Source organism: Elgaria multicarinata, chromosome 9, assembly GCF_023053635.1.
Source record: "Elgaria multicarinata webbii isolate HBS135686 ecotype San Diego chromosome 9, rElgMul1.1.pri, whole genome shotgun sequence".
Classification (NCBI taxonomy): Eukaryota; Metazoa; Chordata; class Lepidosauria; order Squamata; family Anguidae; genus Elgaria; species Elgaria multicarinata.
Genome location: NC_086179.1, coordinates 26,459,777 through 26,472,628, shown reverse-complemented (window position 1 = coordinate 26,472,628; position 12,852 = coordinate 26,459,777).

Sequence of the window (12,852 nt, the reverse complement as noted above, 5' to 3'; positions counted from 1 at the left end):
ACATATTGGTAAAGAAATAAGTAATACCTTCTTCAAATGATCTGTGGTTAATTACACTAGCCAATGGTAAAGTGTAGCTATCACTGGCTTGCCAGTCATAATATATGGTAGTGTTGCTGCCTAAATAACTCCAAAATAAGGAAAGACATTTGAGAGCTGGTATAGTGTAGCAGCTAAGAGACTGAGCTATGAATCTGGAAGTCTCAGTTCAAATGTCCCCTCTGCCATGAACGTACCAGGAGGCCTTCAGCATGCTACTCCTTCCCAGTTTCAGTCCCTCTGCCCCATCTGCAACATGGGGATAATGAGCTCCATCAGACAAGTGTTTTATTGCACACTTGTCACTGGGCACTCACGGATTTTCGCAAGTCCCTCTCATGACGTCATCTGCCTTCCGTGCGCCTTCTGGCCTTCCTTGCATGACAAAAAAGAAAACCCTCAGAAAGTCTGATATATTTTGAAACACGGAAGTTGCCGCTTTCTCCTACTGTGTGCAGGAGAAGCAGCGCTATTAGAACGGCCAACTGAATGGGGCTTGTGCACATTGTTTACTTCCTCTTTTGAAAGAGGAAGAACGAGCAACGAAAACAGGGGCAGAGAAGCGATGGTAGGGAAGTGTGATTTCCCCCGTCTGATGGAGCTCAGAAATACTAAGTTACTTTACAAGGTCGGTAAGGAAGACAACTAGGTAATGCATGTGAAGCACTCTCTCTCTCTATTTTTTACTGTTTCTGTTATTTGTTTATTTTGTTGTACCTGTAAATGTTTATTAATTTAGTATTTTGATTGTGATATTTAATACTTTGGCATGTAAACCACATAAGAGATTTTGTTATATCGAGTGGTATACAAGTCCTATTAATAAATAAAATAAATAAATATCAGAAAGCAAAGACAGTAGTCTGGAGAAAGAAGAAAGGTTCTAGTATCCATACTTGCCCCAATCTCATTTGTTTCAACTTACTTCCTGAAAATGCAAGCCTTTCACTAACCTAGCATTAAATCTGAATAAAACTAGGGTATGTTTTGCTTCAGTGACTCATGTGATAGGAAACTCATTGGTTCTGCTTCCCTGGCTGGTAGAAAAACCTTGGCCGCATGAAAATGTATCCATTTGGCAATTATGATATGAGTGTTTGTCAACATTCAAAATAATGGTATAACTGCTGGCCGACCATTATTTTGGGGTTGAATGCTTGGTAATAGTCCAGGATGATTGAGTGATATATTTCCAGAATGAGAGCTAATGATTAGGTAGGGTGACCATATGTAAAGGAGGACAGGGCTCCTGTATCTTTAACAGTTGTGTTGAAAATGGAATTCCTGCAGGTGTCATTTGTATATATGGAGAACCTGGTGAAATTTCGTCTTCATCACTATAGTTAAAGCTGCAGGTGCCCTGCCCTCTTTTAAATCTGGTCACTCTAGTAGAGCTCCTGCAGCTTTAACTGTTGTGATGAAGAGGGAATTTCATCAGGTTCTTCATATATACAAATGACACCTGCTGAAATTCTGTTTTCTGTGCAACTGTTAAAGATACAGGAGCCCTGTCCTCCTATTCATATGGTCACCCGAGATTAGGCAACATTTTCCTGAATAGACAATTTACCTGCAGGGCAGGATCTGTGGCCAGTGTTTGGCAGGTTGTGCGTGTAAAAAGAGAAAGTAGAACACAGTTTAAATTTGCACATAGAATGAGAATAAGATCATCCCTGCTGGATCAGACCAAGGATCCATCTAGTCCAGCATTCTGTTCACACAGTGGCCAACCAGCTGCCTCTGGGAAACCCACAAGTAGGACATGAGTGAAGTAGCACCCTCCCAGCTGTGTTCTCCAGCGACTGTTGTACAAAGTCATGCTGCCTCTGATAATGGAGGTAGCGTTATCAGAATTAGTAGCCATTGGCAGCCTTCTCCTCCATCAGTTTGTCCAGTCCCTTTTTAAAACCACTCAAGGCAGAAGGCTGTGAGTTTAGTTGCATTGAAAGCTAGCAAAGGATGGCAGCCACTAGGTAATGCTCACCAAATTGTCTTCATTTGATTTTTATTAACTAGGAGAGCATCTAAAATTACCTCCTGCTTTGTTGATATAAAGCTTCAACCACAATGGAAAACACTGCTGAGAATAGCTGGACTTTATATAGGGTGACCATATTTTGGAAACCAAAAAAGAGGACACCCCAACATGGAACATGGCTGGCCCCCAAGGGGGCATGTCCACCCCAACCAACCCTTGGTCACATGTTTCTTTTCCCCTTTCCCAGCCCAATAATCCCTCCGTCATTCTCAGCAGACACTGTGCTTTCAATGCAAAGTACCTTCAGCCAACCCACCCTTTCTGTGGTCTAAAAACAACAAAGAATCTTGTGGCACCTTGTTGAAGAATAATCTTTCCTGCCCTACAGTCTACAAAATCCAGTTCATTCTACAAAATGAATTTTGTACAGTCTACAAAATTCACACACCCACATATAGAAATAAAGAAAAGGAAAAGCAAGCGAAATTGCAACCAAGTGCAAAAAGTACAGACTGTGACAATGTTGTATAATGCTTAAGGTAAGTGTAGTGACCATTTTCTATAGCAGTAACACTGCATTGCTGGTTGTAAATACATAAGAGCTTAACACTAATTGTGGTTTATTTAACATGGAATGAAAGAGTGATATCTTGGCTTATTCATACAATTTTGTCCCAGACTTCCACACCCAAACACTTCTCTATACTAGGGTGTATACATATACACCTGCCAATTTAGCATATTGTGTGAACCATTCCTAACCATGGTGGCTACATAACCACAGTTTAAACACACTCACCAAGTATTTGCTGCAAAAGGGTTAGCGGGCTAATCATGGCTTAGTGTGTTGTCTGAACAGGCCCAATGTGACTTCACCATGTAGTCAGTTTCCCGCCCCCTCCCTCTCTTCTTTTTGTAACTTCTCATATGAAGAAGAGATCTGGGGATCGTAAAAGGTTGCACAATTTGGGGGTGATCTTTTGTTTGGCCTAGTGAAGATATTCACAGCAACATGGATTTTAGATATTATTAATTACACCATAAGTTTCCAGCATTTTCTCATCTAAAGAAAACTAAATCCTTTTCCTTTTAAGGAAAAGAAGGAATGGTTAACAGTATGCTTGCTTTATAGTATTGCTGTTCTGGTACACCACCACCACCTATCTATCTATCTATCTATCTAGTCTCTGCAAAGAAGGAAAGCTACACCAGACATATGATACAGTCTCAGGGCTCTAAATATGTGGGTTGAATATTAATGACCTGTCGCAGAAGGCTGCAGGACTTGGTGGATTGGTTTTGCCAGTGTTCTGTCATATAATATTAATTGTGGCTGTGGACTGGATGGTATCTTCAAATACCCAGGAGCTAGGGCTTTGTTACAGAGGCAGTGGAATAAAGGAGATAAAGGTAAATGGTTGCAATATCTACAGACAATACTGTGCTGTGATGTGCATGATTAGTATGCGTCTTTCTGTTGATTCCAATGGGAATTCACCAGCTTAAGTTCAAATATTCCATTTTTAAGTCGTCATGGTCCTAAGAACCAGAATGAAGTAGTAAATACACAGTGAACAGTGAGATTTGTTCCCAGACGTCCTGGCTTGAAATTCCAAGGATTATTGATTGGACCACATTATCTCAAATGAATGAACAATGGATGGGATATTTTAATGTTCAAATTAAAAGAAAGGAAAGAAAGAAAGAAAGAAAGAATTTATATAGTGCCTTGATTAATACAAGGGTTAATTTTTTTAAAAAAAAGATTTGTTTGAGAAAATTCTACATTTTGTACACATTTCAGCTAGTGCATGGAATAGGAATAACGATCTAGCTACCTTTCCTGGCATGAAGATTGACAATGCAGGCCTACAAAAGTCTACTCAGAAGGAAGTTCCATCGAGTTCAATGAAGCTTACTCCCAGGTAAGGGCTTGTAGGATTGCAGCATTAGGTATCAATTTATTTACTGCATTTCTATGCTGCCCATTAGCCAAATCTCTTCGAATGCTTCACACATAAAGGTTAAAACCATAAAATACACAAACATAAAATTTAAACAACCACAGAATAAAACCAAAGTAAAAACAATAGCAGTGGACAACAGCAATGCAAGCATTAAAAAGCATTATTATTATTTTAAATCTGAAAGGTTTAAAAGCCAGGAAGAATAAAAAGTTTTAAAAAGGGATTAGCCAAGCCTCTCTGGGGAATGCAGAGGTGTCACCATTAAAAAGGTCTTCTCTCTAATAGTTAGGATGACCATATGGAAAGAAGGACAGGGCTCCTGTATCTTTAACAGTTGTCTAGAAAAGTGAATTTCAGCAGGTGTCATTTGTATGCATGCAGCACCTGGTGAAATTCTTCTTCATCACAACAGTTAAAGCTGCAGGAGCCCTGCCCTCTTTTGTATGTAGTAGCCACCCACCTCACCTCATTTGGTGTTGTCTAAACACAGGACATTTTCCACAGGGTGGCTTGTTTACCAAGCAGTGTGGCTTAATTTTCTCAAACAAGCCAACTTGAGAACCCATGGTTTTTTGTTGTTTTGTTCAGGGTGGTTAACAAGCCACCCTATGGAAACTGTCCTGGGTTTGGACAACATGCTAACCTGCGGTTCAACAACCACCCATGGTTCAACAACAGCTCACACTGAACCACTGAGTTCGCGAAGGCCCGCGGCGGGTGTTGACGCGATGTGATTTCTGCCCAGTGCTCTGAATGTCAAAGTGAAGTGAATCACTGAGTTTGGATTAGCATGTTGTGTGAACCCAGCCATGGTCAATTTGCCTTATCCCTTAATTTTATCATATTTCATATAACTGATCTGTGGTTGATGAATTGTCTATTGTGTTCCCTTAAGCTTGAGTCAGAACCATTCCGTCAGTAGTCAAAAGTGGATAGTCATTCTCAAATCTTTAACTTCTATTTCAGGTAAGCATAAAATAAGACACATAGAAGTTTTGCTGATATATGATAACCAACCATTTCTTCAAAAAGTTGTAAAGTTGAGGATTAATACTGCAGACATTTTGGGCAGTTGTGGGATATATGAACTGAAGTTGGTCCAAAGTTACCACATCTTCATCATTCGTGATGCTCCATCTTATAATCTTTAAACACCTAGATGTACCAACAATATTGTAGTTTGTCACACATTTCTTTAAGGTTCATATACCACGTTGTTCTCAGAACATTAATGCAAAACCTGATTCATCTATATCACTTTTGGAAAAGAAATTTTGAAAGATATTAATTAGGGTATCTTCAATCTAGTTACTGGCCGGAGTTATTAGAATCTATTAATTATCAACCATGGTCCAATGTTAGTTGTAGTGGGCAGTCCATACACCACCATCTTTCCAAAGACAAGCAAACTGACAAAGCTGATCCCATAGTACATTGTTGGTGCTAAATAATAATAATAATAATAATAATAATAATAATAATAATAATAATAATGTTGCTCAATATATAGGATTATGAAAAAGAAGTCCTATGCCAATTGAGAGCCAAGACATTTTATACCTTCTGTGTGGTGAATCACACATAATCTGTTAGGGAGGCCTAATTCATTCATACTAGCTGACTCACACAATGTGTTAGCTCCTGTAAAAATCACAGATTCTTTCCCAAATATAAAATGTAATGTATTTTGTCATTGTTACCCAAGTAGAAAATGTTCAAGAATAAAAACAAGATTTGGGGAAATATATTCACCTTTAAATATATTATCTCTTTTCTTGCTTGTGGCGTTTTTTCTAGACAGAAATTATGGGCTTAGCCAAGTCATGCTGTCTTTTACTGATTCAAGAATTTCATGACTATTGAGCATATTTTAAGTATGACTGCTTTCTTCATGTTGGTGTGGATGCATTTTGCTAGGCCCAATTTCTGAAGGTTTTCTGAATTTTTTTTTGCTGTGATGCTGATGACTAATGTGACTAACAGAATAATTATAACCTTTTCCTGTTGCCATGTTTCTTTAACTTCCATGGTCAATGATGTATGTTTTGCATTATTATTATTATTATTATTATTATTATTATTATTATTATTATTATTATCATCATCTTTTTTCTCACTTGTGGAGGTTTTTCTAGACAGACATGATGGACTTTGCCAGATCATGCTATCTTTTACTGATTCAGGAATTTCCTGACAACTGAGCATGTTTTAAGTATGACTGCTTTCTGGATGTTGGTATGGATGTATTTTGTGCCCAATTCCTGAAGGTTTTCAGTATAGTTTTTTGATATGGTGCCGGTGACTGATATGACTAATGGAATAATTGTGACCTTTTCCTGTTGCCATAGTTGTTGTTGTTGATGTTATTTTGTAAAATATAAAACCCCAAAATCAGACAGAGATAATAAAAACAAATATACACACGCTACTTGATTTCTGTCAAACAGAGGAAAAATATGATGTGCAAGTTCCTTCATTATTACAGAAACCTTAACATTGTTAATTCCTTAAAAATCAGTCTCACAAACCATATTGGGTTGAATCCAGACTTAGTTATACTTAGACCCACTGAAATCAACAGGACTACATTAGGTAGGATTAAGGCCGTGTCTACACCATCCGTTTATTCCGGAATAATATCGCAGTCTTCCCTACCAGGCCACGTGATGCACAGCTGATCCCGCTGTAAACTCAAGTCCACCACTCAGTTATTCAGGAATATTGCTGACTGGATTTGTCATGGTTTTTCCACCTATCTCACTTCAGTCCTGAAGTCTGCGGCCAGTGTGCCCCCCACTTCGTGAAGCCGTTGCTGTTTGGAGTGAGCTCCTGGCTTGGCAAATAGCCAACTCACTGTTGGGCATGTCCAGTGGTTTTGGAGGTGTGCAGGAGTGGACCTGTCCGCCATTTTCGGCACATTTTTTTATTGGTTATGACGTCAACCGTGTGTATTTTTTTTAGCACAAACATATCTCTGCGCAGCAACGCATAATCGCTGGACCTCCTATCCACTCCATGCATTGCTGTGATGTTGTGTTCATGTGCAGCCCTCCCGATTCATAAAAAAAAAATCCCCGTAGCCGTGTCATCAGTGTACTCATGATCCACATGTGAAAGTGCCAGCAGGGGACTCACGTTCTTCCGCAACAGCTCTCCTTCACTTGCAGGAAACTTCCCCCGTGTGTGCTCCGTGAGTGGGAAAACTCGCAACCACCCCTCCTGCCTTGTGAAAAGGTGATAGGTGTAGATTAGACCTAAATTTAAATCCAACTTATTTGATCCCTTTCCACATTTTGATAATTAGACCTTACTCCAATAAGAAATAAATCTCTTTGAAGTTTGCAAAGAGTCCTTTTCCCTTTACTGTCTTTCCCAGCCCCTTTTGTAGTATCTTAAATAGGGTGACCAACTGTCAGGATTTTCCCGGATTTGTCCTGGTTTTTGTTCTTTCCATGGTGTCAGGGGGGATTTTCTATAATTTTCAATAATGTCCTGGAATGACACACCTTCCTCTTTAAGGCTGCCATTAGCATAGCAGGAGAGAATGACATGTTTTCTTGAGGCACATCATTCCCCCACCCCGAGCTCCAATTGAGGTCTTAAAGGGGAAAGTGGGTCATTCGTGGACATTATAGAAAAGGCCCCAATTGGAGTGGATGGTGGTGGTGCAGAATGAAATCCTTTCCCCTCCTCCACTCCAATCGGGTTCTTTAAGGGCGGGGGAATAATGTACTTTCTGCAGGACTCAGAAAGCTGCTTCCCCCACACACACTAGGTGTCCTCTTTTTTGGTTTCCCAAATATGGTCACCCTATCTTAAACGTTATGCCAAATATTTCTCTTCGATTCCTCTATTGATTTTTTCCAGTTCTTGGCTATCAGTGCAGTGATTAATGTATTTCCTACCATTTTACATAGCAGTATTATTCATGGCAATATCCATAATTAGGCCTTCCTGGCAAATTTTATTCCATTCCTGACCTGAAATTCTGAAGCTTATTTGTATGTGTTCTTAATAACTATTTCAACATCTTTTACAGAAGATATTATTTGAACATCTTTGATCATAAATCCTTTTGGCATTTGTAAGCAGTCAATATACATCCATACTTCGTAAGTGATCTACTTAAACTATTATGCTTCATCAAATTAATAAGATAACTTCTAATTTGGAATTTGTTTTAAAAAATCCTTCTTCAACAAAATCCTTTTCATGACCAAAATTTATACTTACAATACCTCTTAGCTTGTTGAAAAGAATCTAAAATAAATATAGGTGTCACTGGTGAGTTGCCTGGGGTCAAAACTGTGAAATATGAGAATGTCGCAGTATTACATTTCTGATTGCATTTGTTTACTTTTTTAATCCCTGTTCTTCATCTTAATCTATTAATCTCCTTTACCTCTAATACTAAATTATTAAATTGTCCACTGTGAACTGGGCTTATCACACATAGAACTATTTCTGTTAATAAAACAATTTAATAGTACTAGGCAACTTGGTACACATCATATTTCTTCCTTTCCTTTCCCTTTTTTTTTTGCACAGCCTTACATACGTCTGAAATGTTTTTATAGGAATTATTAATGGTAAAGCCAAATTACATATCCAGAAAGATTACTAAATTTCTTATAAAAAACACACCAACCACATAAATAAATATTTTGGATGTTACTCCACTTACCTGAATTCAAGAAACTTAAATATTATTTCTCACCTTAGAATCATAGAATCATAGAACAGCAGAGTTGGAAGGGGCCTACAAGGCCATCGAGTCCAACCCCCTGCTCAATGCAGGAATCCAGCCTAAAGCATCCCTGACAGATGGTTGTCCGGCTGCCTCTTGAATGCCTCTAGTGTGGGAGAGCCCACAACCTCCCTAGGTAACTGATTCCATTGTCGTACTGCTCTAACAGTTAGGAAGTTTTTCCTGATGTCCAGCTGGAATCTGGCTTCCTTTAACTTGAGCCCGTTATTCCGTGTCCCGCACTCTGGGAGGATCGAGAAGAGATCCTGGCCCTCCTCTGTGTGACAACCTTTTAAGTATTTGAAGAATGCTATTATGTCTCCCCTCAATCTTCTCTTCTCCAGGCTAAACATGCCCAGTTCTTTCAGTCTCTCTTCATAGGGCTTTGTTTCCAAACCCCTGATCATCCTGGTTGCCCTCCTCTGAACATGCTCCAGCTTGTCTGCGTCCTTCTTGAATTGTGGAGCCCAGAACTGGATGCAATACTCTAGATGAGGCCTAACCAGGGCCGAATAGAGAGGAACCAGTACCTCACGTGATTTGGAAGCAAGCTATACTTCTATTAATGCAGCCCAAAATAGAATTGGTCTTTCTTGCAGCCATATCGCACTTTTGGCTCATATTCAGCTTGCAATCTACAACAATTCCAAGATCCTTCTCGTTTGTAGTATTGCTGAGCCAAGTATCCCCCATCTTGTAACTGTGCATTTGGTTTCTATTTCCTAAATGTAGAACTTGGCATTTATCCCTATTAAATTTCATCCTGTTGTTTTCAGCCCAGCACTCAAGCTTATCAAGATCACTTTGAAGTTTGTTTGTGTCTTCCAGGGTGTTAGCTATCCCACCCAATTTTGTGTCATCTGCAAATTTGATAAGTGTTCCCTGCACCTCCTCGTCTAAATCATTAATAAAAATGTTGAAGAGCACTGGGACCAGGACTGAGCCCTGCGGCACCCCACTCGTTGCCTCTCCCCAGTTTGAGAAGGTTCCATTGATAAGTACTCTTTGAGTCCGATTCTGTAGCCAACTGTGAATCCACCTAATAGTTGTTCCATCTAGCCCACTTTTGGCTAGTTTGTTAATCAGAATGTCATGTGGTACTTTGTCAAAAGCTTTGCTGAAGTCAAGATATATGACGTCCACAGCATTCCCACGGTCCACAAGGGAGGTTACCTTATCAAAAAATAAGATCAAATTTGTCTGACAGGACTTGTTCTTGACAAATCCATGTTGGCTTCTAGTGATCACCGCATTGATTTCAAGGTGTTTACAGATTGACTTCTTTATAATCTGCTCCAGAATTTTCCCAGGGATGGATGTCAGACTGACTGGTCTGTAGTTCCCAGGTTCCTCCTTTTTGCCCTTTTTGAAGATAGGGACAACGTTAGCCCTCCTCCAGTCGTCCGGCACCTCACCCGTCTTCCATGATTTTGCAAAGATAATAGACAAAGGGTCTGAGAGTTCTTCCGCTAGCTCCTTCATTACTCTAGGATGCAGTTCATCAGGCCCTGGAGATTTGAACTCATTCAAGGAAATTAGGTATTCTTTGACGATTTGTTTATCAATCTCAAACTGTAATCCTGTCCCCTCAACTTCTGCTTCACTTTTTCCAGGGGGGTCATAGACCTGCTTTTGGGAGAAGACTGAGGTAAAGTAGGAATTGAGCACTTCAGCCTTTTCTTTGTCATCTGTTATCAATTTGCCATCCTCATTAAGCAGTTGAACCACCATTTCTTTCCTCTGTCTTTTACTACTCACATATCTGAAGAAAGCCTTTTTATTGCTTTTAGCATCCCTTGCTAATCTCAGCTCATTCTGAGCTTTAGCCTTCCTGACGCCATTTCGGCACTTCTGCGCCACCTGTCTGTACTCTTCTTTTGTAGCCTGGCCTTCCTTCCACTTCCTATATGTATCCCTTTTTGTTTTCAGGTCATCTCTAAGCTTTTTGTGGAGCCACATTGGTTTCCTCTGTTGTCTTCTATCTTTTCTCCTTGTTGGAATTGTTTGTAACTGTGCCTTTAAAATTCCCTTTTTTAAATACTCCCACCCGTCCTGCACTCCTTTTCTCATTAGGCTCATTTGCCATGGGACCTTACTTATCATAGTTCTGAGTTTATTAAAATCAGCTTTCCTAAAATCCAGAGTACGTGTATGGCTACGCTCAACTTTTGTCTCCTTCATAATCAAGAATTCAAGTATGACGTGGTCACTTTCCCCCAGAGTTCCCGTAACTGCCACTTTATCCACTAAATCATCCCTATTGGTCAATATCAAGTCAAGGATTGCCGATCCTCTAGTTCCTTCCTCCACTTTCTGTAGGAGAAAGTTACCACCCACACACGTCAGGAATTTCTTGGAAGGGCTGCTTTTGGCAGTATTGGTCTCCCAACAGATATCAGGGTAATTGAAGTCCCCCATCACTACTACATCACACTTCCTTGAAACACTGGCAATTTGTTTCTCAAAAGTTTCATCCTCGTCTTCTCCTTGATTGGGTGGTCGGTAGTAGACTCCGATTATCATGTTCTTTTTATTCCTTGCCCCATTTATTTTAATCCAGATGCTCTCGATGGGGCTCCCAGTCTGATCTGCCTGTATTTCTGTGCAGGGATAGGTATTTTTAACATATAGTGCAACTCCACCTCCCTTTCTATTTCTTCTGTTCTTTTTGAACAAGTTATATCCTTCAATTGCTATATTCCAGTCATGGGAGTCATCCCACCAAGTTTCAGTTATACCTATCAAGTCGTATTTGCCTTCATGTAATAAGAGTTCAAGTTCGTTCTGTTTGTTTCCCATGCTCTGGGCATTAGTATATAGACATTGAAGACCATGTGTTTTATAGTCTGGCTTTGTTCCTACATTGTTGCGGACACTATTTTGGGGCACTATTGGAGCTGTTCTCTGTACTGTGGTGCCTTGGCCTACATCCATTGTTGCCTCGAGGTTTACGTCTCCCGCCCCCGTAAGATTCAGTTTAAAGCCCTCCTGATCGAGTTTTTCATGCTGTGGCCGAACACATTCTTTCCAGCCCTTGTGAGATGCAACCCATCCCTTGCCAGCAGTCCATGTTCCAAGTAGCGTAGCCCGTGGTCCCAGAATCCAAAACTCTCACGTCGGCACCACCTTCATAGCCAGTCGTTCATCTGGAGTATTTTTCTTTCCCTTTCTAATCCTCTTCCAAGAACCGGGAGGATGGATGAGAAAACTACCTGGGCCCCAAAGTTCTTCAGTTTCCTTCCCAGAGCTTCAAAGTCTGAAATGATTTCTTCGTAGCTCTGCTTGGCGACATCATTTGTTCCCACATGGATGAGAAGAAAGGGGTATGTGTCTGTGGACTTTATGAGCTTCGGTAACCCTTCAGTCACATCTCTAATCTGTGCTCCAGGGAGACAGCACACCTGGCGAGTCCATGGGTCTTCACGACATACTTGGGTTTCAATCCCACGCAGCAGGGAGTCTCCCACAACGACTACTCTTCTCTTCTTCTTGGTTGACCTACCTTCTGCCTCTTGTTCATTGTTGCACAGTGTCTCCTGTACTTCTTCCTCTGCAAACTGTCCTTCAGACTCATCCTCCAGAAGCTGAAAGCGGTTGCTTAACTCTAATGGTTCCACTGGTGCAGAATGCCTTCTAGTTCTTCTGCTCCTAACTCTTTTCCAGAAAGTTTCCTCTTCATTGGCTTTCCTCCCCTCAGCATACTCCACTTCTGCTTCAGCTGGCTGTTGCTCTTCAATCTCGTGTGCTTGTTGTTGCTGTTGCAGTTCCACCGTTCGGTCTAAGAACTCCTCGTCTTCTCTTATTCTTTGGAGGGTGGACACTCGCAGCTCAAGTCCTCTCACTTTTTCTTCCAAAAGTGCCACCAGCTTGCACTTGTTGCAGGTATACGCCATGTTGAGCTCAGGCAGAAACACAAACATTGCACACCCTTTGCAGGTCACCACCTCTAGGGGCTCCTTTCAATCCATATTGTCTGTTTCTACTTTGTTTTTTCCTTTCTGATTATAGTGGAATTGCCTTTGCTTTGTCCTGTCCTCTCTGAAGGTACACAACTATATGAGTATGTCTTAAGGGAAAATAAGGTTTTTTGGGGTGTTTTGTGTGTGTGTGTGTGTGGTTTT